Source organism: Dipodomys merriami, unplaced genomic scaffold (genome assembly GCF_024711535.1).
Source record: "Dipodomys merriami isolate MVZ:Mamm:240054 unplaced genomic scaffold, mDipMer1.0.p SCAF_16, whole genome shotgun sequence".
Lineage (NCBI taxonomy): Eukaryota > Metazoa > Chordata > Mammalia > Rodentia > Heteromyidae > Dipodomys > Dipodomys merriami.
In genome coordinates, this window is record NW_027202937.1 from 21,530,424 (window position 1) to 21,558,422 (window position 27,999).

The 27,999-nt window shown below is 41.8% G+C and overlaps 1 long non-coding RNA gene across 1 annotated transcript; it reads right to left on the reverse strand.

The window, feature by feature from the left end:
- Positions 1 to 986: 986 nt before the first annotated feature.
- On the reverse strand, positions 987 to 27,989 carry LOC138827865 (uncharacterized). The gene is made up of 7 exons (XR_011372183.1): positions 27,865 to 27,989; positions 27,168 to 27,253; positions 26,392 to 26,493; positions 21,902 to 22,018; positions 15,412 to 15,566; positions 2,057 to 2,224; positions 987 to 1,057 (listed from the first exon to the last, which is right to left on the reverse strand). It is a non-coding gene; the product is annotated as an uncharacterized lncRNA (long non-coding RNA).
- Positions 27,990 to 27,999: the final 10 nt, after the last annotated feature.

The following is a 27,999-nucleotide window of genomic DNA, read 5'->3' on the forward strand; positions in this document are numbered from 1 at the left end:
CATGAGAACAGACTGTCTCACAGTGTTTTCAGATTTCCACTTCTAGTCCCTGCCAAAAGCAGGAAGTGCAGAAGTGGGCGATAATTCTCTCTTATTTTTTTTTTTCTTTTTAGAACACTTTATTAAAGAGTTTGGGTTGTTACTTGTTTCCCCCTCCCCAACCTCATTAGAATTAATTTGAGCAATACTTTGAATTTACATAATGATTTTCTTACAAGGCACACAAAGACTTTCATTTGTCAATGCCACTTTCCCAAGAAGGCAAGGCAGAAAGAGGTACTAAGGGTATTGGACATTAGAGATTGGAGGCACCTGGGGGAGATTTTCTACAGCAGCTTTCAATTAAGACCCAGAGCTGTCACATGGGGTGATTCTTATTCTGTATAGGTGGAGCCTGAATCCAACAGGGCTATTGCCTTCCGGCCCTGGTGTGGCAAAATGGTGTCTTTCATCCCACACTGAACTGATGCTTACTTTTTATCACCCCTCCCCAAGCTATGCTGCTCTGCTGCTTTCCTGTTCCCTACCCATAAGCCAACCTTTCAAATGGTCAAAATCAAAAGTGGACAAAGAGCCCCATTACCAGGAACCATTGCATCTGCCTGTTACCACTGAAAGTGGAGGGAGAAAAGAAGAAAAAAAAAGAAAAGAAGGAAGAAAATAGAGGAACCATACGTTAATGAGAAAGAGTAAGGAAAGGAAGGAAGCAAGGCTGTGTCAGAGACTAAGGAAATCGCTTCCCTTTGGCACATGTGTTTATTGGGAAGCTCTGTGTATATAGTGCTATTTTACTTCCCCTTTCTGGAATCCCACCTGGCACTAATATTACCCCCATGTTTTAATCCATTTTCTGTGTCTGTCACAAAATACCCGAGGCTGGGTAATTTATAAAGAAGTTTATTTGGCTCACAGATCTAGAGATTGGGAAGTCCAAGGGCACAGGGCCCACATTTGCCTGGCATCAAGTAAGGACCTTCTTGTGGCATCTTCAGTAAGAAATGAAGGTTATATGAGGTTGTAAGGGATGGTAGGGCTTTAATGTTGTAGGCCTGGTGACCTAATGGCAAGAGGAGGAAAGAGAATCTTCTTACTCCTTCTGTGTATGCAGAAGAAAGGCCATTTGGGGCACCATGATGTGGGAGCCAACTACAAGCCAGTAAGAGCCCCTCACCAGAAACTGAATGGACCAGGACCTTGACCATGAACTTCCAAGCTCCAATAACTCTGTGAAGTTAATAGTTTTTAAGCCACCCAGTCTACAATAGTCAGCTATGGTAGCCCTGGCATATTGCTCATTTTATCCTATGACACATTACTGTCTCCTTCCACCTTCCTAGACATGCCTTGTAAAGATAATGGTTTCTCACATTACTCAACCTGCACCTCAAGTAACAGATATCTAAGCTGAATCATTATAGGACTGAACTATGGGCTGAGCTTAGTGCGGTTCAAAATCGCAGTGAAAGACAGATGATCATACATTAGAAATTACTCAACATCATGTTCTTTTCTTCAGACAAAAGTAGACTTAGTCTGAAGCACCTAAAGCTTCAGCTGCGAGGCAACTCACTGGCATGGTCCCCTGGTTAAGCCCTGCATTGCATTTCATTTTTTTTTTTAAGTTCTTAAATAATAGCCCCGTAAAACTCTGTGTCTCATTCTCCCCCACCTCTCACCCCCGCATCCAACAAGTATTATTCTGTCAGGCCTTATTCTAGCCACCGAGTTATATGGTAGGAAAGAAGATTAAGCCTTGTTGGACTAATAAATGAGAGAATAGGTTAAAGAATTTAGACGAAAAGATTTTTTTGAAAATGTCGTAACTGAAAGATGGAAGGAGAGAATGTCTTTTCAAAAGATGGCAGACACAACCTGAATCCAGTTTGTCCCTTCAAGCCTCCAAAGGCTCTGAGAACAAGGAATATTTTCCACCTAGAGGGAGACAGGTACAGTCCCCAGGCTTCGTGTGTTACTTCAATCATTGCTTCCAACATCCACATGGCTTAGCATCATTGTCTCCTTTAGTGGTACCCTGCAGCTTGGTTTTATGACATACCCATGGCAGAGCAAAGGTCACCTCACAGCCTGCCTGGACTCCAAAAATTGAGAGCTGGTTCTTCTGTCAATGAAGAGGCAGGGTGAGAGCAAAGGAAGGGAAATGGAGAAGGAGTTTTGAATCCATGATCTTTCTAGCTGTCGATTCATTCTTTGGACATCTGATTCCCTGAGGAAAAAAATAGCATTCAAATTTTGAAATTTTTGGAACTGAATTAATCAAGCTTGGCTACAAAATCTTCACCCTGCATAGCCCTTATGTAAGTTCCTCCATGGAAATTCCCTTATTCAGAAAAAAAGAAAGAAATAACATACATAAGTGTATATGCCAAGTGATCACAAACTACCATCTCCTCTAGCTATGAATATTACAAGAAGAACTAGTATGACATGTTGTTTTTCTTCTTTTATCTTCTGAAAAGACCAACCAGAAATCCAATGTGAAAAAAAGCTAATGTGATACTAAGTTTGCAAATTTAAACTAAGAGTTCTGCAGTCAAGACATGCAAAAGTTTCCATAGCAACATTAGCTCTCATCCTTAGGATTTTCAGACCTATTAAAGCCATTAAATTCATACTTTTATATCTGCCAGTGTATATACAGGGTGGTTGAATGTAAGGTTGAGGTTTATTTTCCATATTTTAATTATAAATGATTTCTATTATGGGTTAGAATGTGAGTTTCATGAAAGTACATTGGGTAAATGGATGGTGTTAAACAGCGGGTTGATTTCTTTTGTTCTTCCTCCAGCTTTTCCTTCTTTAATGTTCTGTTTCCTCACTCCCCTGGATGCTGAGGGTGGAAAGGATAATGATGTCAGGCTGCTATAAACTACAGAAGGAACTCACCTTGCTACAATCATGGTGCCCCCTCCAAAGAGAGTACAAAACCAATTTCAGAGCCAGGTGCTGGTGATTTATGCCTGTAATTTTAGCTACTCAGGAGGCTGAGATGTAAGGAGTGAAGTCTCAAGACAGCCTCACAGTGGTAGAGTGACAACCTTGATCAAACAAGCCAAGGGAGAGTGTGATGCTTGTTACACACACACACACACACACACACACACACACTCATAGGAGGCAAGTTAGGAAAGGATGCAGAAAAGGCAAAGCAACTAGATTTCTCCTAGATATCTATGGACTCACATACTCACATAGAAGCCACTCCTCCCAATGTATTTCTGCTGTTACTTTCATAGTTAGAAAGGAAACTGACTTTGCCAGTGGCCACAGATCTAGCCAGTTACTGAAAAGAAAAATACATGTCTATATCTCAACTAAGAGTGGAAAATTTAGTAAAATTCCACATCCGCTGGAAAGGGTTGTACTCAACATTTCACAAGCCTTCCATCAAAAAGTATGTGTGTAGTGAACATTTCCTCGGATTAAAAAAAATCGCCTAATAATTGTAGATTCTTGCTAGCAATGTGGATGGTGTTTATTTTTCACAAAAATAAAAAATAAAGGCAACAGATGGGGAAAGCAAGAATGCCGGAAGATTCCTGTGAGTTCCCCCATAGGCAACAGTGTGGGACAGTTGTGGGGATCTGGAGAGAGCGTGGAAGGGGTGGGATGTGAACACATTTCTTCAATGCACTTTTAGTGTGAGATAGTATCACAGTGTCATAGACATGCAGAAACCCTGAATGAAACCGACGACTAGAAGTGGCAGAAGGCTGAAAGCAAAACCAGCCTGCAATGATCTGGGCTATTTTTAGTTTCCTAATGAAGGAAGAAAGGCTGCCACTCTGTCACTTGCTGCTTATGAGACCGATTTGTTCTGTGCTGGGGTTCAGGCATTCATGAGCAGTAAATCTCCTCTGGGATCCTCAGAAAAGAAAGAGGGCCAAACAGTAATTACTGAGGGGTGGCAGTTCTTTTTTTTTTAAGAGTTTAGAAATGATTCTTAAGAATCTTACTTAATAGATCTATTAGAATCAGGGAATAAAAAGCTATCCCTGTGACTTTCTGCACAAAGCTTAGTCCCGTACAAATCCATTTCAAAGCCATTAGGGGTAAAGAACAAAACTTCTGCTCTTCTATGACCTAAGTGGCTAGTCTCTGTGTCTCTGTCTCTTTTCTTCTCTTTCAGCAGAACTGCAAAGCAAGAGCAAAGAAGGCAGCAGAAAAAAACGTCTCCAGAAACCAAAAGGCAAGCTCTGGAGCATGAGTGACCCGCTTTTAGAAATACGAGCTGGCAAAAGAGAATACCTCACTATCCTGCACAAAGGCATTGTGGGAGTTTAAGAAGATGTCTTGGGATTTCTAAATATTTAACTTGCTGACAGAAATTGCCCATTGTGTTAGGAAGAACATGTGAAAATGCAATAGCCCTGCAAATTAGGGGTCATAAAATTTGTAAAAATCCACAGGTCTCAACCCTTACTCTGCCTCTGGAAAATAGAAAGGAGGATGGCAAGTAGGAATTAAGACATTCCCTACTGAGTAGCAATCAGCATGTGTGCTGGCAGCAGGGGTCCCCGGCCTGGGCTCCTAGTGGCACTTTATAATGTAGAGGTTTCTGGATAGGACTTGTGTATCATCTGAGCCTTCTCCCAAGTTCAGCCCAGACAGGCATGCGTTTCCAGATCTTGTCTAGGTTAAAAAAGGAAGGGGACAATGGTAAGCTCTGAGGAAGAATCAACCAAGCAACTACCATCATCAGTCAGGCCAAAGAGGTAGCAGCCAATGTTGGCCTTCTATCAGTGCAAGGGGAAACTTTCCCTTCCTTCCAGTTCTTATACTTGGACAGAACAGGCAATAGAACCTTACTTAGGGTTTCGTTTGCATGTGTAAACATGCTCACTATAAGAAAATTCTTTGCCTGGTTCTCAGCCTGGCAGCACACTGGAATCCCCTGGAGAGCTTTTAATAAGGTAGAACTACCCATGTCCATATTGAGACTATCAGGAAGACTCTAAACAGGTTACGTACAAGACTCTGTTATTTTTTTCAGCCACCTTTATCAGCACAGCTTCAATTGCTTCTTGCTTCTGCCTCATGGACCCAATCTCTGTCTGGAGATCAGCTACTCTAGACAGCTCAGCACATCCCACCTTTCAGAGCTCAATTTCATGGCCCAGCCTCAATAACTAGCTTCCAGCTCCCCTTGACTATTGAGCTTGGACAAGGGACTTGTCCAAATGCAAATGCATATCAAGTAGAAACTACAGCATGAGCTTCTAAGGGTTACTATGAATGCAAATTAGAATAATTGTATTTGCCCGGCACCAGTGGTTCATGCCCATAATCCTAGCAACTCAGGAGGCTGAGATCTGAGGATTTCTGGTCAAAGCCAGCCCAAGCAGGAAAGTCCATGAGACCTTTATGTCCAATTAACCAACAGAAATACAGAAGTGTGACTCAATTGGTAGTGCACAAGCCTTTTGATGAAAAAAAGCTCAAGGACAGTGACCAGGCCTTGAGTTCAAGCCCTAGTGCTAGCATAAATAAGTATGTTAATAAATAAATAAATAAATTGTATTTGATTGGAGAGTGAAATCACATTTTGGAAATACCGAGTTAAATTAAATATATTCTTAAAATAAATTTTATCTGTTTCTATTTCCAACACTACTAGAAAACTTGAAATTACTTGTAGCAGTTCACATTCTGTTTCACTTAGACAACTTCTATGTTAGACATACTTTAAGCTACTATTAATTCCTCTTCTCTGGTCTTCTTTTTCCTATCCTGGATGTGCCATTTTTTATTAACTAAATTATTTTTCCAAGACTATCGTTGCTTCACTGAACTACTTTCCTGGTGGAACTTATAATAGATATAATACATTTGGACTTAGAATTTGCTCAACTCATGCCATAGTCTGGGTCTAAAATTAACACTCCCCCTTCCCCCAACCATCTCTATTTTTAAGGCTTGATCCTGGATGGTGCCACTGAGAGGCAATGGAATCTTTAGGAAATGAAACCTAGAGCAAGGCCTTTGAGCCATTGGAAGCAGGCCTTTGAAGGGGACTGTGGGTCCCAGCCCCCTTCTCCAATCTCTTTTGCTTTGTAGCCAAGAGGTAAGTGGTTTTGATTCCCTACATGTGTCTTAGCCACACTAGCCCAACATTATGGGGCCAAACAATTACAAACTAGAACTTCCAAAATTATGAGCCAGAGGAATCCTTTTCATTTTGTAAGCTGATAGTGTCCAACAGTTGTTATAGCAAGAATAGAAAACTGACTAATACAACTCATTTCCAGTGTGAGGAGTTGTTAAGTGTGGGTTTACAAATACTAGAAAAACTCTTAAGCCAAAGTGTTTCCTCTAACTATCATCCATTAGACTATCAGCAATATTTCCTTAGGTGAAAATATACACCCTTTCCCTTAACATCCTAGCCCACGTTCTTACCACATGTCCAGGAGCTGTACTTCTAAGGTTTGTAGAGATCCAGAAAGATTCCACCTCTTATGAGGAGAAGCAGGAAAGAAGGGATAAAACCAGTGAAGGTAGCACAGCAGGTACTCAGAACAATGGAGAAGCTCACAACAATCTAAACTCCTCTTCAGATGCAACAGAAACCTGAGACATATGTAAGGGAGATTTTTGTCCACTGGACAATTTTGCTGAAAGATTGATGCCACTCCTTTAGAGAAAATACTCAAGAAAAATATTCAGTCCATATAACAACTGGCTCTTTTCTTCTCGTTTAAATATTAAGTCCCTTGGGCATGACTTAAAGAGGAATATCGTGTGCCCAGGGGGAGGGTCAGCAAATTGTTGGAAATGCTAGAGAAATGAGAGCATTGCTTCACAAGTCATTCTCACACTTAAATTCAGAATTTAAGATTCTGAATAAACCTGAAATTTCACTTTGGTTTCTTTTTTGTGTGAAGTTTTCTTTTATTCAGCCACTTACCAAATGTCATCAATTGCCCAGTAAGTGCCGACGCCCAGTGATCTTACAGTGCCCCTCTCTAGAGCATCTCATAGCCTCAGCTCTTCCCTTCATGCTCACAACTTGGCATTTCTTCCCAGGGTGATCTTTAAAGGCCTGGATTTTCTGTGTTTCTGACATCTGCTCTAGCTGGCCGCAGCATCCTTAAATGTTAAGGCTCTCTCTTGGCGTGCTAGTGACCCCCTGAAGGTCATCTACCCTGAAGGTTCCTGGCTACTCCCTTCATCTTCTCAATCCAGATAAGGTTAGAAAATGGACAGCTTTTCATCACCACTCCTAAGTACCTGAGAGAAAGAAGTTGTAGAGGGAGAATTTGTGTTGGCTCACAGTTTCAGGAGGTTTCCAGCCATGGTTAGCAGGATCAAGGGGTGGGAGAGGCAGAAGATCCTGGTGGGAATCACTTGGCACTGAAGTTGCTTACCTCATGGCAGCCAGGAAGTGGAGGATGAGAGCAAGGGAGAAAGTCTCAGTGACCTAATTCCTCCAAATAGCCTCACCTCCTAAGAGCCCATTTAGCTCTGAGTTCCTCAATATGTCCCAGTCTAGCTGGATGGAGTCTAACTAGACAGACTTCTTCTGCTTTACCCAGACAGAAAATGAAGGTAACGAAGGAGGAGCTCCTCCAATTATTCTAGCTCATTGGCAAGCCATGGCAGTGAATGACAGCAGCTGACCTTGGGCCTTTTCCAGGTATAGATGATGACACTGGAGTTCTGAGTCCTGTGGAGCTAGGCTGAGGCTGACATAGGAAATCTACAACACCTGGACTGAGTCTTAGGTCTTCATGGTCTCAAAGAATGAGTCTCCAGACAGAGTGAGAAGCCAACAGCAAAGATTTATTGATTAAAAGATAAACAGAGCTCTACTAGACAGAAGGGACCCCAAGGAAGGGCACATTACCTTGGGTGCATTGTGCATAAGTTAAAGTGTCTCTAAGAAAGAAAGAGCTACATGACTGTTAAGATCATTGGGCAGCCTGTGAGCCATTTCAGTCTCCAGACCCAACCAAAGGTTCCACACAGTCTGCATGAACTCTCTGGGCATCATTTACTCCTTTTGACTGACTGCTCATTCCAATTCAACCCTCTGGAAGCCAATCAACCCACTGTTCACATGCAAGTCTTCCAGGGGCAGTGGGCTATGATGTGCAAGAACTCAAGGCCATGGTGACATGATGACTTAAGGGCCTGTACCTGGGACTGTTCAAGGCCTGTTCAAAGGATGCAGGACCTCTGTGAGTGGAGGGGGGGTTGCTCTGATTTTGCCAGGCTCTTTTTCTACTCTCTAGGGTGATGGCTTATGCCTAGTCCAAGTATAAGAACTGGAAGGAAGGGAAAGTTTCCCCTTGCACTGATAGAAGGCCAACATTGGCTGCTACCTCTTTGGCCTGACTGATGATGGTAGTTGCTTGGTTGATTCTTCCTCAGAGCTTACCATTGTCCCCTTCCTTTTTTAACCTAGACAAGATCTGGAAACGCATGCCTGTCTGGGCTGAACTTGGGAGAAGGCTCAGATGATACACAAGTCCTATCCAGATGACATGAGTCTGGTAGAAGTTACTGGATGGGGCTGGAGTCATGCTTTGGGACAAAGCACCTAGTGTTGGCATAAGGGTAATCCAGCTGCCTATCCAGAAGTCTCTTCCTAGCCTCAAACCTCTCAGCACATTGAAAGGAAAAAGTAACTTTTAAAGAGTGCTGGTAACAAGGACTTATCAGTAGCCAGGTATTTAACCATACCCTGACAATAATTAACTACTGTCCCAGTGTCTCAAGGAGAAGTTGGGTCCCTATCATCTGTTTCAAATAGATAAATCTATGAAGTGAGCATTCTCCAAAGCCTAACAGAATGGAGCCACATGGAAAGGGATCAGCTCTTTGCCCACCAATTTGAACTCACTCCTCTCAAGAGAAGCTTCCTTGTGAGCTAGTTCTTCCCTCTTCCCGTCCTCACTCAGTTCCATGGATTGCCACCTAACCTTGAGGATCTCCCCATTTTTTAACCTCTCCCCGCTTGAATCTTACTTCTCTTTTGAAACCTTTGTAATAGGTGGTAAATTCCTAGTGCCCTGCCCACCACACTATGGTGAGACAATCCTTCTCTGCCCTCCTGTAGTCACATTGCCTTTTCAGAGATCAGTCAAGGCTGTAATGGCCAACAGTATTGAATGGAAACTTGCAACTTCACATCTCAGGGACATGGAGGCCTGATGAGCTCAACCTGAGGCTCAGCATTTCATCACACTCTCGGCCCCAAGACCATTTCACCACACTGACACATCATCCTATTTGTGTATCTGTTTCGTGGACCTGGGATTTGCATTGTATGCCTGTCTCCCTTACTCCTTAGGGGAGGGAATGAGTTCTGCTTACCTCTTTATCTTTAAGCCTAGCATAGTGCTAGTTACAGACCAGGTACCTGATTAATATTTGGGGAATGAATAAAGTATATTAATCGGCTATGTCATGCAAAAGGATTGGAAAAAAAGACATCTCTCGAGGAAAAATCAAAAATCTTGAGAGCTTGTTTGGAGGTTCTAGCAGGAGAGCTCAGCTACTCGTATACCCTTGACCGAAGACCGGTCCTCCTCCTCCTTCTTCTTCCTCTTCCTCCTCCTCCTCCCTCTCTTCTATAACAGGGAGCAGTGGCAGGATTGTGTGGTAAGTCCTAACTAGGGAGTGAACACTCAAACCAGGGTTAAGAGCCAGATAAGATCCACACACTTATGACAATAGAGTTGCTCATAGAGTTGCTCAATGCTCCAGCTGAACCACTGTGCTGTGCATGGGAGTACTGGATGAAAGCTGTTACAACAGATGTAATAATGGGTGTCAGAAATACTTCTTCTACATAGCACCTTTTTCTGTTCCATAGTTGATATAAAATGCCTAATAAATTAAAGACACTACACAAAGAGCATGTGTTTAATTCAGCTTCTATTAATTCTAATAAGAGAGAATGTTATCTTCCCTCTTACCTTCTTATTCCCTGGTGCTTTAATTTCTCAAAGACTGACAGGGTAGCTGGTATCAGAAATGAGGCTCAATATTAGCCCAAGCCATTTGAGATTTAATTAAATAACCTTTAAAAATATTTTAAACTTTGAATCAATTTGGCATATGTTTAAACTTGAAATCTTCAACCAAAGAAAAGTGGTAAAGAACTTGCCTAACATGTGCAATGCCCTGGGTCCAGGTTAATCTTCAGTTCCAAAAAGGGAAAGACCAAAACAAACAAAAAAATCCTTAAACAAGAAGCTTGAGTCTTTTCTGCCAGTTAGATGATGATGATGATGATGATGATGATGATGATGATGATGATGATGATGATGATGATGGTGGTGGTGATGATGATAATGATGATGATGATGATGATGAGAGAGGGAAGAGAGAGAGAAAGTGTGGGGGGGGGTGGGGGGAGTGTGCGCGCATGCTCGCGCTGGTCCTAGGACTTGAATTCAGGACCTGGGTGCTGTCCCTGAGCTTTTGTGCTCAAGGCTTGTATTGCTCTGATTACTCTCACTTGAGCCACAGTTCCACTTTTGACTTTTTGGTAGTTAATTGGAAATAGGAATCTCAGGGACTTTCCTTCCAGGGCTGGCTTCAAATTGTGATTCTGAAGTCTCAGCCTCCTTCATAGCTAGGATTACAGGCATGAGCTTCCAGCACCTAGTTTAGTTTGATTATTTTTAACTAAAAAAAAAGAACAGCAGATAACAAGATCATTATATTATTGCAAACTAAACTTTTTTTTTTTTTTGGCAAGTGGCTGATTGTACGTGAGCCCTGATGTATGCCCTAGATAAAACTAAATGTGTATTTTCCATGTGAAAGTTACTAGCAAGCTCAGAGAATAAAGTTATCTCATGAAAGAGAAGCCTGAACAAAAGGTTGGTTTGGAATGGATGGCCAAGATACAAAGAGAAAGAAAAAAATATACCTGGCATATTCCCTTCTTAGAGCAGAACGTTGCTTTATGGAAGACATAATTATCCCGAGTTTCTCCAGCCCTGGCTGTCTAGCTAATTCTATAGAGAGAGATTATTTAAATGTTCCAGAAACACCATGCTGGTAGGCTTACATATGAAACAGACAGGTCGCCCAAAGATTTTACAAAGCCCCTAGAGCGGCATACAGATTCACAGGCTGGGTACATTTGCTTGTGGGACTGCTAAGTCCTTGGAGGCCATAACCAAAATGCAAGCAAAGAACAGTAACCATTAGAAAGCTCATCTGGACGGTCTCACTGTAGGGACCTGTAGTACAGGATCTTTGGCTATCAGAAGACACAGTCTGTACTGTGCCTCACTGTGGTTCTGAGGTAAAATTAAGCCTCCTCTGCAAGGTAGTTAGGGATAGAAGGTGGCAGCAGGGACCAGCTCCAATATAGCAGAAGGGAAAAGTCAGCACGAAGTATTCATTAGGCCCAGGGGGTGCCAGATCCCAAACACATATGCTCTCATCCTTCTCAGCCATAGTCAAGTGCCTGTTCCTCCCCAGCCTCCATCCTAACAAGAACCCCTTTGGTACTTGTGCCTGAGATGGGGAAATCCAATCATAGGGCAAGTTCATGCTCTGAACCAATCAAGAGATTCCCCACAGCACTTGTCTACTCATGGACCAATCAGCCTAGGAACACGCTCTAAGGGGGAGGAGGCAAAGGACCATATGTGTGTGCGTGTGTGTGTGTGTGTGTGTGTGTGTGTGTGTGTGTATGTGTATGTATATATATATATGTATGTATATATGTATGCAAGGACCATATATATATATACATATATATATGCAGTAAAAAATTCAATGTATACCCTACAAGATTAAGAATGCAGTCAAAAGTTCAATGCATATCCTACAAAATTAAGAAAGGGGTCAATGTTGAAAGGTGACTGTGATCCAGATGCATTCTATTCATAAACTTTGTTGAATGGCAACTCCTTTGTACAACTACTTCAAGATAATTGTAAAGGTAATCAACTTTTTTCAAGTGTAGGTGATTTGGAGGCATGCCTTCATGGTCAGTGGGAAAGTATGTATCATGTGGTTTCTCTATATGGGTCTGGATCACAGTACACTAGCCATCCCCAGTGAGATGGGAAAGTTACACACTAGGGGTAGAGTTGTGCTCCTGGTATTAGGTATCAAGAGCCCGAAGAGAGACTTGGTTGATGATAGGGTCATAAGAGAAGAAGGAAGTGGTAGGGAACCAAAAAAAGAGCATACCCATGCAGAAAGCTCTTGAAAATCTCCAGGAAAGTGGTACAGGAATGAAGGCTTACTTGGTATTTCCTTATTATTTCCTTTTTCTGATGAAATGAACTAATGCATGTTTGCTTTTGGCATCTTCTATCCACTGACAATTATCTGGGGAGACATTAAGAACATCTCCATTGGAGAAGCACTTAAGTTACAAGGAAGCTCCAAGAGAGGTAAGGAGATGCAGCAGGGCCTTCCCTTCCTCAGCAGATCATCTGAATGTAGATTATTCTTGATCTAGAATTTTCCTAGAGTTAAAATTAAGCCCAGCTATCCTGGTCACTTTGTAGATGGACTTTCTTCTCTTTTTTTCATCTGCTTGAACAGAGCTCACACCCTCCATCTCTTCCAATTCAGAGTAGTGGAGAAGTGAGAGGGCCAGAGTCCATGGCCAAACTTCAGCTGGGCACTTTGTCCCAGTTGCCTAATGAGTTCCCAGTGGAAAAAAATGGGGTCACTGGGGTTGGGAGTAAAGTTCAATGGTAGAGCATGTGAAAAGGCCTTGAGTTCAATCCTCAGTACCTAGCATATAAAATAAGATAAAGATAAACAAAAGTGAAACATGTACCTTGCTTGGAATACTGCCTAGTAGGTAGCAAACACTTGTGCAGGGCACCAGTGGCTCACATCTATAATCCTAGCTACTCAGGAGGTTAAGATCTAAGGATCTCAATGCAAAGCTAGCCTGAGCAGAGAAGTCTGAGAGATTCTTATTCCCTTATAGAAAGCAGGACTTGAGGCTTGACTCAATTGGTAGCACCCAAGCTAAGCAAGATTAAAGCCCTGAATTCAAAACCAATGCTGGCAGTGAGACCAAAGGAGGCTATTCTTAGGAGAGGATGACAAAGACTCAATAGCTACGTTCATGTGATCATATAACATGATGTTTATCGAAATGAACTCCAAGAAATGAAAACAAGATAGGTTTTTTTGTTAGTTTTCTTTTTCCCCCCTCCTTTGTCATTGCTTTGATGTCTGTAGCTTTTGTCTTGTATGTACGTATATCCCTTTGGGGGAGGGTAAGGAGGAGCACAGAAATGCTAGGACATAGGTTGAACAAATGCAGCCGTGATACGCACTAGTCACTATGTTGAAAATGAACCATGCAACTAAGAGGTGAGGGAGGTTAGGAGTGAAAAAATGGGAGAAAACAAGGGAAATGGTAACACTGTTCAGAAGGAAATGTACTCATGGCTTAACTCTTGTAACTGTAACCCCTCTCCCTGTATATCACCTTTATAATAACAATAAAAAAGTGATAGATTAATAAATAATTGTGGAAAAATAGATTTCGGGGCTGGGTGTAGTGCTTGGGAAACTGAGGCAGGTGCATTGAGATTCTGTCTCCAAAAAAATAATAACTAAAATAAATAAATAAATGATAAGCCATTTTGATTCTTGGACAGGAGTTGGCAAAGGCTTTCTGTAAAGGACCACATAATAAATGTTTAAGATTTTGCAGGACTTACAATCACAACTGCACAGCTCAGTTGCCACTGGCATTACGAAAACAGACAAGCATGGCTATGTGCCAATAAAACTTTATGCACAAGACAGGCCACTGCCAGTCCCTGTCTTGTACTACCCACTCCCTGAGAGCAGGAGCAAGTGTCATATTCTGACTCTGCACTGCTCAGCTGTGTGCACAGCGAAGTTGGTGTTCACATAGTAATTGTTCCTGAGCAGATGAATCACAACTCAAAAGGGTGGGGCGTTGACTTTTGGTAAGGTTGGACTTTGGCAATCCTATTCAGACTGGGAAATGCGTAATTCCAAGTTCTGCCAACAGACATGACAAAAGTGCTCCTAGGCAGGTGTGGGCCCTGAGTTCAATAGTTCAATCCCTACTGTGGAAAAAAAAATCATTTCCAAGAATGCTGGAAAGATATACTATGCCTAGCCAAGGCTTCAGACTCAAAACTACAAATGGTAACAGAGGCTTCCATAATGCACAACTTACCTTGTGCAGTTTTATCTGATTGGGCATATGGACTCTTGATATGTAGGGCCTCACCTGTACCAGCCTAAGGAGTTGGCTACCTGAGTCTCTCTCTCTCTCTCTCTCTCTCTCTCTCTCTCTCTCTCTCTCTCTCTCTCTCTCTCTCTCTCTCTCTCTCTCTCCCTCCTCTCATAGTATTGAGGATTGAACTCAGGGCCTCATTCTACCACGATGAGCCATGTCCCCAATCTTTTTGTGTGTACTTTCATTTTCAGATGGGGTTTATCACTAACAGACAGGAACCACGATTCTCCTATCTCTACCTCCTGAATAACTGGGATTACAAGAATAAGCTATAGTGTCTAGCCTAAGGTACCCAAGTCTCTTGTGGCATTGCTCCCAGGTTCTTAGGAGAGGAAGTTCAATGCACTGGCCATGATTTATATTTACAGTTAACAGGTACCCAGGCCAGGAGAGCTGAACCACATGATTTTCCTCTTTCTGTTTTGTATCCCATCTCTACAAATTACAGTACACACACACACACACACACACACACACACACACACACACACACACACACACACACACACACACATACACATACACACACACATACACGCATGCATACACACACACACATTGTTGACCTCCATAGTGGGTGTCTATTCAATAAACAATCAATAAAGAATTGGTTTTATTATCTCTAGAAAAATGTGGAGCTCCCTTGAAGTCATTACCAAGGGCAGCCTCAGCTTGTTTTCTGAGAAGAAAGCTAAGCCTGATGTCTAAGGAATGGTGCTTGTCAACCATGCTGCATGTATGTATATATGTGTATGTATGAATGTATTATTTACTTATCTATATATTCATGACATGCTGGGGACTGAACACTGGGCCTTATACTTGCTAGGCCAGCCTTCTTCCACTGGAGCCGTGCCCAGGCCCTTTTTGCTTTCATTACTTTGCAGATAAGATCACATTCCAACCCTTTTGTTTCTGCTTTATTTTTCAGATAGGATCACATACTTTTCCCTATGGGTCTTGAACCTCTATCTTTCCACCTCTGCCTTTCAAATATCTGGGATAGGTGTATCACACCCATTTTGCTTTTGGGATGAGGGTCTCCCACGTTTGGTAGGACAAACAGCAATCCAATTTCCAGTCTCCTTTCTGAGTAGCTGAGATTACAGTTGGGCAGCTACAAGGCTGGCCTTCCTCTACATCTTTAAAGGAGAGAAAAAGAAAATACTCACTCTCTGAAGCATACAGGAGCAGGTAGTTAGGACTGGGAGATAATATCGTGAATTTTCCACAAGAGCTATAGGGTGTGAGTTCCATTTCCCAGCTTACAATGCATAGCTGGCACTTACTGGATCTTGCACTCCTCACCGGTGAGCTGGAAATCATCCTGTTAGGATTGCAGAGGGGATTGTTCAAATGAAGGGGAGAGCACTTGTCAAAAATAAAGCATGATTTACGTAGGATGGCATCATTTAATAGAAACGATTATTCAGATAGCAGGATAAGGGTTTCAACCACCATGGGGCTAAAATAGTTTTAGGAACAGCTCTGCCCAGAGGCTATAGGAACACCTAATGCTCTGATTCTCTGTGGCTACAGTACAATCTCATCAATTTCAGAATAATGGGGCAAGGAGACAGGGGTGGAGCCCATAAGAATCCGTGAAGAGCTAGATTTTATTGTAATCAACTCACCAAACTCAGTCTTTTAGCTATAAAATAAGAGAAACTAAAATGGCCCAATACATCTGTGAAGTATTGGCTTAGATTTTTCAAATGCATGCTGGTAATCCCGGCTCTTGGGAGGCTAAAACAGGAAATTTATCAGTGTAAGGCCAACCCTGGCTATATAGGGATCTTAATTCAAAAACAAAAACAAATGAATTTTCATCATGTGTACCTGAGTAGGTGTTGATAGAAAATCCCAGAGTTCTTAAAAACAGTATTTTCTTAATTAATGTGCACATTTATCTGATATCTCTGATCCTCAATCTTGCAGTGTTGTTGTTTTTGGGGTTTGCTAGATATGCAAAGATAGGGGGAGGGGCGATTGAACTCAGGGCTTAGGTGCTGGGCTTTTCCCCCTCAAGCCAAAGTTCTACTTGCAGCCTTTGGGAAGTTAATTGGAGATAAGAGTCTCAACATTTTCCTGCCAAGGCTGGCTTCAAACCAGGATCCTTAGATCTCAGTCTGGGGTAGCAGGAATTACAAATCCATGTAAACCTTGTTTTTCATAGATGCTGCAAGTATAAGTTTCATTTAACATCATTTCCATTTCAGTTTCTACAATCTTCATCTCTAAGAGCAGAAAACCCCCAAACTGTGAAGTCTACAGGAATGCTGAGGCCCCGGGCTTGCAGCCAGGGTTGGTAAGTATACAGCAACCTCTCACTTACTACCCCTTCACCCTGCCCATGGGGCAGCTAGCAGCTGAGCTACAAATGAATACCGGTAATCGAACTGGCTGAGAGGAAAAGCAAATAAAGTTGAATGACCTACTAACTGGTCTATGGATCCAGGCTCACACAGGAACTTTAGCCAAGGTCCAGACCTTTCGTTCTGGTTTCTTGATTGACAGTCAGTGGGCCAGGAGCATGGGCACGTAGCTTGTGGTTTATCCCAAGATAACCCTGGTATTGACTGGCCTTGAGTTTGTAAGGAGTGAGGGCAAGTTCAGGGCAGAGGGGCAAATTCCACCACGTAGAGCCCATGTCCCAGGAATGTGTGCTAGAGAAGCAATACAGAACTAGAATATCAAGGCTCCATTAGCAATATCCCTAAATGTCATCATTCTGTATCCCTAGCTTCAAGCTCTAGACCCAGCTCCAAGCAGACTGTTGATAACATGAGTAAGTGAACATATATTTATGTCTTTGCTGATAGAAATTTCCAGGCCAATCAGGTGCTAATGGCTCACACCTGTAATCTTAGCTACTCAGGAGGCTGAGATACATACAGATTGTGGTTCAAAGTCAGCCTGGGCAGAACAATCCATGAGACTTTTTCCACAGTTAACCAGCAAAATTAAAACAGAGTGGAAGAATGGCTCAAGTGGTAGGACACCAGCCTTGATCAAAAAAAAAAAAAAAAAAAAAAAAAAAGAAAGAAATCCAAGGCAGAATGGGAGGATCAGACAAACATTAGCTCGTATTCTGTAGGTGGCACTTGGAGAGTTGAGGCTTGTGGAGTTTGAGAATGGCTTCTAAAATCATCTAAGCATTGAAAACAAGAAGAATGGAGCCACCACAGGCAGACATGTAGTTACGGATGATCAGCATTGGACTCTGAATCATACCATAACTCTCCATCAGCCTCCAGTTTCAGTCTGAAATCAGGAAGAGGAACATTTTTCTGTGAAAATCTGAAGTATGCACCATCATTCTGCATCCTGAAGAGTCCTGGAAAAAATAAGGTCAAGAGGCCTTCCCAGACCTAGGATACTTGTGAGTGACATTTTTTTTTCTCTGCTATTAAACATGCCATCTGGAAGCAAGCTTACCATCTGGAAAGGCTTTAACTGGGTTCCAGATGGATCTCCCTTTGATCCAATCGATATGGACAGGAGAACACCAAGAACAAACTCTATCCTAGATTCCAAGTTGGCTAGGAGAGCATGGATATTTTAGAACACAGCTAAAATCAAGCATGGCACCCATAGGTTAGGAGCAGGCTCTTCAGTAGGAAAGATTCAACCATAGGAAAGAGAAAGTCACAGTGAACAGCCAAATGGCACATTCCAGAATATACACCCACAGTCCTGGTTGTAAGGAGGACAGTGTCATCATCTCAGGTTTGCTTTGTTTTAACAAAAAGGTCACAGTTTGTTTTCATTGCCTGGCACATTTAAAAGTGTAAGAAGGCAAATAGTTAAAGATTAGTTCAACTTGTTTTATCCAGTAGCTGAGCTAATCTGCTACACTCACAAACAGAGACAGAAGAGACAAAGTCAAGGGCAAAGGTGCCTTCAGTAGCTGCAGAGCTGAAGGTTGAGGACTAAGGTAAGGTAGGGTTGCCACATTCAAGAAGGCAAAGAGAGACTTGGAAAAGATGATCAGGAGGGCTGTTGTATAGCCACAATTGTCCCACAGTATCTGAGAGAGAAGCCTATAGCATCCCAAATCCATGGATGTTCAAAACCTGGATTATAATGACCTGGATAGCATTTGCATAAAGTTCATGCACATTCTTTCATGTCTTTTAAATAAACCCTTGATTGTAATATCAATTCAATGTAGACTGTAGAATTGTGAAGAAAGGAAGCAAAATCGAACCCATAGGATAATGCCAAGCATTAGGAGATATTCAGTAAGCTGTAGAGTCATTTATTTTCATTTTTAAACTACTTTCTTGTCATGGAATACAAAGCACTTTTACAACCTTCAGAGATGTGTCATGAACAAGAACTTTATAAGATAAGTGAAAACTATACCTCAACACTGTGTTGCTCAGGATGAAAATTATGCCCAGAGCACTTTAACGAGTTGCCGGAAGTCGTATTTCTAAAACAACAGTGACCTTGGATTTGAAAGTGCCACAGTGGGTTTCTATGCTTTGGTAGTATTTCTTTATGACCTCAGTGCTTTTCTTTACATTTTCATTGAATTGATTGTAATTCTGCATCAATGTGTCTGGAAAGGGTTTTTTTCCAAAAATCTGAGAATCCTCGAAAATACTCATTTCTGACATATACACACTTCCAAATATTTGTACATATTTAATTTTTTATGGCCATGCACCAGTGGCTCTTATAATCCTAGCTACTCACTTGAGGATCATGACTCAAAGCCAGCCTGATTGGAAAGTCCATGAGACTCTTATCTTGAATGAACTACCCAGAAAACCAGAAGTGGAGCTGTAGCGCAAGTGGCAAAACTTTAGCAAAAAAGCTAAGGCACAGTGCCAATGGCCTGAGTTCAAGTCCCAGGATGGGAAGAAGGCATCTAAACCCGATAGCATGCAAAATAGACTGCCATTACTGAAATCCCACACATGCAAAGTCTACAGTAGTATACATTTTATAAATGGCCTATAAAATAAAATGCATATAATATTTAGTGTAACTAAATAGATAATGGGTGTCCAATCCAAATTAAAAAATGATAGCAGAAAGTGCTCAAAGCACAAAGGTTCTTCATGCTTCGTAAGTACCAATGCTAGATTATATGGTTCTAATTTATACATGCAATTTCTAGAAATTCTCCTTATACACTTCTACTATGGAGAGCTAAAAACAATGAAAAAGAAAACCCTTTTCAATGGCAAGTATTATCTATTCTTTAGTAACTATTTTTTTTAATTCTCTGTGGTTGATCCCAGCTAACTTTTTGTACAAAAGATGATGGTCTTTCCAGACCAATTTTAACAAGAGAAAAATTGTGTGCTTTAGCCTCTCATACTTATTCTGTCTAATAAAAACATTATAAAATGGGCACCAGTGGCTCAAGTCTATAACCCTAGCAACTCAAAAGGTTGAGTTCAAAGCTAGCTCAGGCAGGAAAGTCTGTGAGACCTGTATTTGCAATTAACCATCAAAAAGCCAAATGTGGAGCTGTGGTTCAAATGGTATAGCACTAGCCTTGAGAAAAAAGTTCAGAGACAGTGCCCAGGCTCTGAGTTCAAGCCTGAGGACACACATACACACACACACACACACACACACACACACACACACACACACACACACACACACACACACACCATATACCATATATATGGGATGTACATAACATTTCAGTTTCCAGGATTTTATTTATCATTTGTTTATTCATTCATCCATTCCATTTTTGAGAAACAATTTTAAAAGCAGATAATGCCTGTCTAAAATCATGAATTGAGATTATTTTGTCAAGTGATCTCTCATACATATGCTGAGATACAAACCTGCCCAGTCTTTCTTGGCATGTGACATACCACAGCTCTTTTGGCAAAGTCAAGAGACTCAGAGAATTGTGTTTCCTTTTGGAAAAATATGATTTAGCTACCTTAGCTCCCTGGGAGTGGTGGTTTCATTAATGAAGTTGGAAAGCTGAGCTAAATACAAATACTTTGCAATAGGGGGTAGCATAAAGAAAGCCCAAGCTGGAGTTTCTGGAGTTAGGCCAAGAGGAATTCTGGAGAAAATTGGTGCCATCTGCCCTGCTCCTTTGGGGATGGCTGTGGCCAGGCAACTAACTGTGGGATGTGTGTACTTCCCCTTCTCTTGTGAGTTAAAATGGTGACCAGTGCTTCTCAGCCTTTTCCCTGTCACAACAAATTACAAAGGCTCTTCAGGAAAGGATGGTGGAGATTGTGGATCCATCCTTCTATGCTCCTTTCACAGTGGCTAAGGAGAAGCTTCTTAACCATCCATAATAAACTGAGAAGCAATTGCAAATCAGAGTCTTTGAGCAAGGAAGATAGAGAAAGTAGCAGAAGACATAAATATCCCATTAAAATTTAGATTCCCCTTCTCATCATTGTGCACAACTCCTTGTAACTTAGAGTACTAATATAGAGTTGAAGACTAGGGAAAGGAGACACAAAACTGACCACTGACTACCCAATAGTGGCTAACAATCAAGACATTGCAAGATATCATTTTCAACATGGCCATTCTGGACATTTATCTTCTTTTCTTTTCCTTTCTTTTTCCTTTCTTTCTTCCTTCCTTTCTTTCTTCCTTTCTTTCTTTCTTTCTTTCTTTCTTTCTTTCTTTCTTTCTTTCTTTCTTTCTTTCCTTCCTTCCTTCCTTCCTTTCTTCCTTCCTTCTCTCTCTCTCTCTCTCTCTCTCTCTCTCTCTCTCTCTCTCTCTCTCTCTCTCTCTCTCTCTCTCTCTCTTTTGCAGACTTACTCTGATTCACAAGGTCTGGCTAATCCTAGGAGACTGACACATATGCCATGATGTCAAATAAGTGGTTTGTAACAGAAGTTATCTCTTTCTCATGGCTAAGTTAATCATCTAGCGGATCCCACTTTCAATATCAGATAAGCCAATTTGGAACCAAAAGATTTCTTGCAGAGGAAAAATTCAGACCCCAAAAGGGTGGGTGGGTGGTCATTGGTTGGTTTCTGTAGGCCATAGGGATGATTTATGGAGGCCCCATGAATGAACCCCTTTTCTCATGACCTTGTTGTACATGAATCGCATATCTAGTGTCTCCTCCCTTGGATAAAAATTAACCTATAATTTCCACTTTTAAAAGGCATCTCCTACAATCCAATAGAGAGATTAGTTTGGTAAAATAGCATTCTAGTCACATGGTTGTGAAATGACAGCTTGATTGCAATAGTCTTGGCAATTTTCCAGATTTTCTCCTTGAGGTGATACAACCTAGGGTGGACTTTTAGTGAGGTCATGCTGGTCTTTCTAAGCTCAGGAGCACTTTTTGCACGATAGTGATTAGCTGAATCCACTACGGATTGTGTTGAGAAAAGATACAAATTTCAATTTCCACTTTAAGACTTATGGGTCAATGTTGTCTACCAAAACCTGCAGAATTTGGCAACAGCAAGAATAGTAACAAGGTGCTAAGACTAAAGCTCCTTAATTCCGCTACATTGGGAGAAAAATAATTTCAGTGAATGGAAGCTTTTGTTTTTTAAAGCTCTGAGTTAATGAAAAGAGTTCTGAATTGGAATGAGATCTCTTCTCCAGTTCCCCCTTCTATTCTCTCTGGCTGAGACCATTAACCTTTCTCAGTCTCAGTTTGCTCATCTGTAAAATGAGTGAACTGAGCCAACTTACCTCGAGGGAGCCTCCCAGCTTGGCCTTCCCTTTCTTTAATACATCTCTGTCTATTTATAGCCTCCAAAGAAAGAACTGCCATTGGCAGCAATGTGAGAGTATCCTGAAGTAGCTGCCCTGGGAAAACACAATTTTCAGTCACAGAAAAGGCCAGAAGTATAACGTGACAACAGCCATAACAACAAATGCTAAATTCCAAAACTGATTTGGTAATGTACTTCAAGAATATATAGTACCTAGCTGGGCATGAGGGTGCACACCTGTTATCTAAGAGATTCAAACAAGCCCAAGGCTGACTCAAGCAAGACTCAAGTATATGAGTACTACTGACTAGCTTTGTGTCCTTCAGCAAGTTACTTAGCCCCTCTGTGACCCTTTTTCTTATCTGTAACAGGAGAGTGTTACTATAGTACCTAATATATTTCTTTGTTGTAAACATTAAAGAAGAAAACATGACTGGGCACCCACGGCTCATACCTGTAATCCTAGGTACCAAGGAGTCTGAAATCTGAGGATTACAATTAAAAGCCAGGCCACAGAAGGAACGTCTATGAGAATCTTATCTCCAATTAGTCACCAAAAAGCTAGAAGTGGAGCTTTGGCTTAAGGGGTAGAGCATTAGCCTTGAGTGAAAAAGCAAAGTAACAGTGCTTAGGCCCCAAGTTCAAGCCCCAGAACTAGCGCCAAAATGAGAGAGAGAGAGAGAGAGAGAGTGAAAGAGAGAGAGAGAGAGAGAGAGAGAGAGAACACAAAAAGTTGTATAAAACACTCCCTTACAGAGTTCAGGCTCAATTAATGTCACCTATTATTTAATTGCATACAAATTGCATGATGCATACAAAAACTTACCCGTAAGTTTAAAATAATTTGCTCTTTAAAGTGTTCTCATTCCTCGACTCAAACAGTAGTTGCTATTTATGATGTGCTCATAATAATTGTGTAATGGCAACAAGACTTTTCCAGAAATGTCAAAAGCATCAGTTTTCAGTTGGGCTTATTACCCAGAATAATAATAATCTGTCTAATATGAAATTGTTTTCTTACACATTCTAGATAATGCACATTGAGAAATGTTTAAAGCTAAAAACGTATACATCGTGTATAATTTCCCTCGACTTCCAGATCATGAAAGCATAATGAAATACGTGTGAAATTCATATAATAGGCAGCGATTGTCTCCTTTTGCCCATTCTTCAAAAGTTTCAGGAAGCTGTATCTTTTAAGATTTGTTCTCCCTCCTGTGTTCATAAATGAAAGGAGACATCAGTGCCTGAACCACCCCCCCCCATTTACCCTCAAAACTTATGGAGAGTAAAAACCACCCATTGGCTCAACAGACAAGATCTTCAATTCCCCTCCTCCTGGCTACAAAACAAAACCCTCATCTGCTACTTCCATAAATCATTCTCCAACTAGCTCCTGTGACAGACAAGAATCAAAGAACACATTAGCATGGAACTGGTTACAGATTAGAAATCAGGTGGAAGCGGCCTCATTTGTTTCTTCTGTAATGCATTCCTCAAATGGGGTCCACTGCTGTGCATGGGTGAGCACTCCCATACTTGTTGACAGAAGTATTTTTAGAAAGTAATGCTTTCCCATTTATAAAACCCAGAGAGAGGCAGCATGATGTGTAGGCGGTTGTTCTCAGGGCCTGGCTGCTGCTCAAAATCACCTGTGGAGCTTTTAAAACTCTGCAGATGTCATGATCTCACTCTGGGCCAATGCTTTCAAGCCTGAGCTGCACATGGAAAAGGCCTGGGGAGTTTTTGAAAACCAGTATGCCTGTCAGGAAGCTCCTCCCCCCACCCCCACCCCATGCTAATTGCTTCAGACTCTCTCTCCGGTATGGGTCTAGAAGGAGGCTTTATGGCATCACCTTGTCCAGATGATTTGAATAGAGAGGTAGGCGTTTGAACCACTGCTCTAGATAGACTGAAGTCACTTGTTCATTTCAGCAAGCTTTACTGACACCTAGGACAGAGCCAACCCCACAACTGATAATATAATAAACACTTCCTGCTCTCTTGACCTTAGAAATATGAACTAAAGTCTTCAGGGTCATGGTCTACCATTGGGAATTTTAAAAAGCTTATCAGCCAAGCTTGACAGTCAGTGGATATGAGAAAGAGCAGGGAGTCAGACAGCTGGGCTTAATTCTTGAGTCTGCTCTTATTGGCTGTTTGCTTTGGGGATGAGTTATATAACTGTTCTAAACCCCTCTTTGCTTATCTTTAAAATGGTGAAGAGAGCAAATCTACTCTAGAGCTGTTATGAGTTTTAAATGAAAAAGAGAAAAATCAATAGAAATCTTGGTGCAGTAGCTCGTACCTACTAGGCATTCAATAAATGTTCTGTTTCTTCCGTCCTCCTCCCTTCCACTTCTCCTGCTGTCCTTAAAGCAATAGGTTGAGCTAAGTACGTGTGATGTACAATTGAATCCGAGCCACTGCCTCTGCTTTCCAGGAGTAATGGGGCAATAAACAATTACAGACCAACCACATCGTACATAAGCTATTCCTAGGTGTGTGGTATCAGCTACTTTTATTGCTGCAAGGGTTCTGGCTGGAGAGAAATAATCACTAAGAATCAGGAGCCAGTGAAGGTTTATCTAAAGTGGAAGAATTTAAGAGGAGTCCTACAAGGTGAGTAGGATTTGCCAGAAGAGGAGAGAGACAGGATATGAGAGACAGAAGAAAAGCAGAGCAAAGGTAACCTAAGCGATACTTGTGGGTAGGTCATATTTTAAAGACAATCTAGCCTTTGCAAGCATTTGTTTGGCATGTGTCTTTGCATGTTCTTGATCAAGAGAGTGGAGTTTCCCTTTTTATCAGTAACTGCATGGATAGTAATGTGCTATGTGTTTAAGAACAAGTAGGAGGACTTTAAGGACACCTGCATTTGTTTTATACATGCAATCTTTGCTATAATATTCAGGTTAATTTTGCATGCATCTCTACCTTTTGATTCACATTCCTTTTTCCCCAGGGGTGGGATACCAGCAATGCCTTCCTAGGAAAAACCCCCGCAGATCTTATAAATTACAATGGATTTTCTGAACACCTACAACAAAAAGCTGAATAAAGGTGACATCATCCTCTTAGAGAGAATTTTCATTCATGTTATCCTTTTAAGGTCTCTGGAGGTTTGTCCAGCACTGTTAGTCTGCTGGCCAATCGTAAATGGCCAAGGGAGCTCCCTGCCTGTTGTTTTGGGCATCTCACCTTGGCGACCTCTTGCCCAGCGACTCTGAATTCTGTTGCCAGCACTGCCTGCACTGTTAGGTCTGGGCCTCCTCGCCGGCTCAGCTGACTGTTGGTGACAGCCTATTCCTCCGCTGAAATGACTTCAAATGACCTACTTTAAAAATGCTATGAACTTGGCCAAATGCCAACGAGTTGGGGTACAAACAGACCTGGGGGGAGGGGCAGAAAGGGCATCCTGTAAGAAACTGTGTGTATGCTTTTGTTTTGGTGGTAGTTGTTCTTGGCTTCTCTCTCTCACTCTCTCTCTCTCTCTCTCTACCTCCCTCCATCCCCCCTGCCTCCCCCCTCTCTCTCTCTCCTCTCTCTCCTCTCTCCTCCAGGGCCTTGGCTGTTACAATTCATCTTTATGCTCTTGGAGTACAGGCTATTGATTTGCTGGGCTGGCTGTTAAGTCACAGAAAGGCAGCCAATCAGAGCAGGACTCTATCCTGTCTCCCTGCTGCAGACAGCTGAAGTAGTAATAAACATGAACAAGAGGTTTCTGGCTGAGCACTCAGCTGCAGTCCACCAGTGCTCTTTTCAGTCAGGGCAAAGCAAGGGGAAGCAGAGGGACAGATGTAAGGCTTAATTCCAGATCAGCCACTTCCCTGGCCTCTGTTCCTTGGATCCCATGGGCATTTCTTAGCTAAACCTAGCTTCTACCCAGTGTGTGTGTGTGTGTGTGTGTGTATGTGTGTGTGTGTGTGTGTGTGTGTGTGTGTGTGTGAGAGAGAGAGAGAGAGAGAGAGAGAGAGAGAGAGAGAGAGAGAGAGAGAGAGAGAGAGAGAGAGAGAGAGAGAGAGTTGGTAATAGGGTTTGAACTGGGGTCCTGGGAGCTGTCCCTTAGCTTTTTTGCTAAAGGCTAGCACTTTGCCACTTGAACCACAGCAATATTCTGGTTTTACACTGACACATTGGAGATAAGAGTCTCATAGACTTTCCTTCCCTGGCTGGCTTCAAACTATGATCCTCAGATTTCAGCCTCCTAAGTAACTAGTATTACAGGAGTGAGCCATCAGTATGTGGCTTTAAAAAGCAACATAGGTGTCTGTAGTGGTGGCAGGGAGCAGATGAAGGGGCAGAAACATTGGGAATTACATGACTTCAACCACTGTGCCTGACCACTAAAATTCGAAGCCAGTTTTGAGACCAGGGAAGTTATCTGATCTTGTGAATCATCTATCTAAAGACTTCTTCCCAAAGCAGCTGTTCTGGATTTAGAATAGGTAAATTCCCAGCAATTACCATCTGATAAGAGTCTTCTACAGTGCAGAATTTGTTTGTAAAGGCAACTTTTCTCTCAGGATCCTTGAAGCAGAATAATTTGTCTCTGTTGAATCAGTTTGGCTTATTATCAAAAGGGAAGGAAGGAAACAAGTGTTTAATTAAACTCATATTCCAATCTAAAATGAAATATTCAATGTTTATCTGAAAGGCCCACTTAAAATGATAGACATATAACAGCTGACCTACCACTCAGAGTACATCTCTTCTTGTTACTTTGGAATTTCTGAAGCTGTAGAAATCTCTTACCCAATATATTTTTTTAAACCCTAGAGTCTTCTCAGTTGCCAAGGATCTCTGCGAACTCAGATTCCCAGCCTAGCATTCAAGCTCTTCTTTAGGTCTTGGTTTACAGAGAACAATCCATTGAGGGCTATTGAAACTTTCCTGAAGGCTTTAGCAAAATGTTAAATATGGAATTATCACCCTGAAATGCTACACATGGTTTTTTTTCACAAAAATTCACAGTTGGTAGCACATTGGTAAATGTTGGCAAAAAAAAAAAAAAAGTGCTCTATAGATTTTACAGTAGAAGAACATGAAACAATTTTTTAACCATCATAAGGTAGATAGATTCTCCTCCATGCAATATTGACTCAGTGTTGTTGGCAATATACTGACCTGCTCCTGCTTGTTTGGTGGAAGACATTGTGTGGGGGAACATGAGAAGAATAAGGAAGGGAAAATGGTGGATTACAACATGTATTCTACACACAACAGTTCTCAGCTATACTCACGACACAGGCCAGTCTGGGTCCTTACATCATCTTTGGCAAACCATCGTCTCTTTCTTCAACCCAGTGTCTGCCTTGCAGCTTTCTGGCTGACAGATGGAAGGAGAGGCGAAAAGGAGCCAACAATTTGTATCAGCAGATCACTCACACATGCCTCCCCCTGCAGCGGGCTTTAATTTTAAAAACTGAATGAAGGTTGTATGGGTCCAAGACTTATAGCCATTAGGCCCCAAAGTCACAAATTTCTATGGGGGAAAAACAGTTCAGGGGAGGACTAAATTCTGGATTGAGAATGGACTTTTACATGTAGAAATAGAGCCAAGAGCTAAGAAAGCCATGTGGTTTGTTAGAGAATACTCAGCACTGAATACCCTTAGGAGGTCATGTGCCATCAAGAATCTTAACCTAGAGAGCAGTCTTGATAGCAGACAGAGCTCCCTAGGAAGCTTTGACCAGATGAGGTGGAAGAGGTCATGGGATTGAGTAGAAGTAGCATATTTTTCTTCTAAAAAAGTTAAGATGGACATTTGCCAGTGGTCATACCTGTAATCTTAGCTACCCATGTTAGTCACAGTATGTGTGTGCAGGTCTCTTCATGCACCTATACTCTTCTTGATGTAGGGGTTGTCCACCCGCTGCTGAAAATTCTTCTGTTCCCCCCACCCATTCTTAAAGGTTTCCAATGAGGATAGAGGCTCACCAATGACCTGCTGTAGCCCCTCTTTGGTGTCCTGGAAGTCAGTTGTTCTGTCTCACCGCTCTTCTTCCTCTCTGTTTTTCAAATTGCCTATTTTCAGACCCATATTCAATTAAGTGGCACAAAAGGAAATGCTAT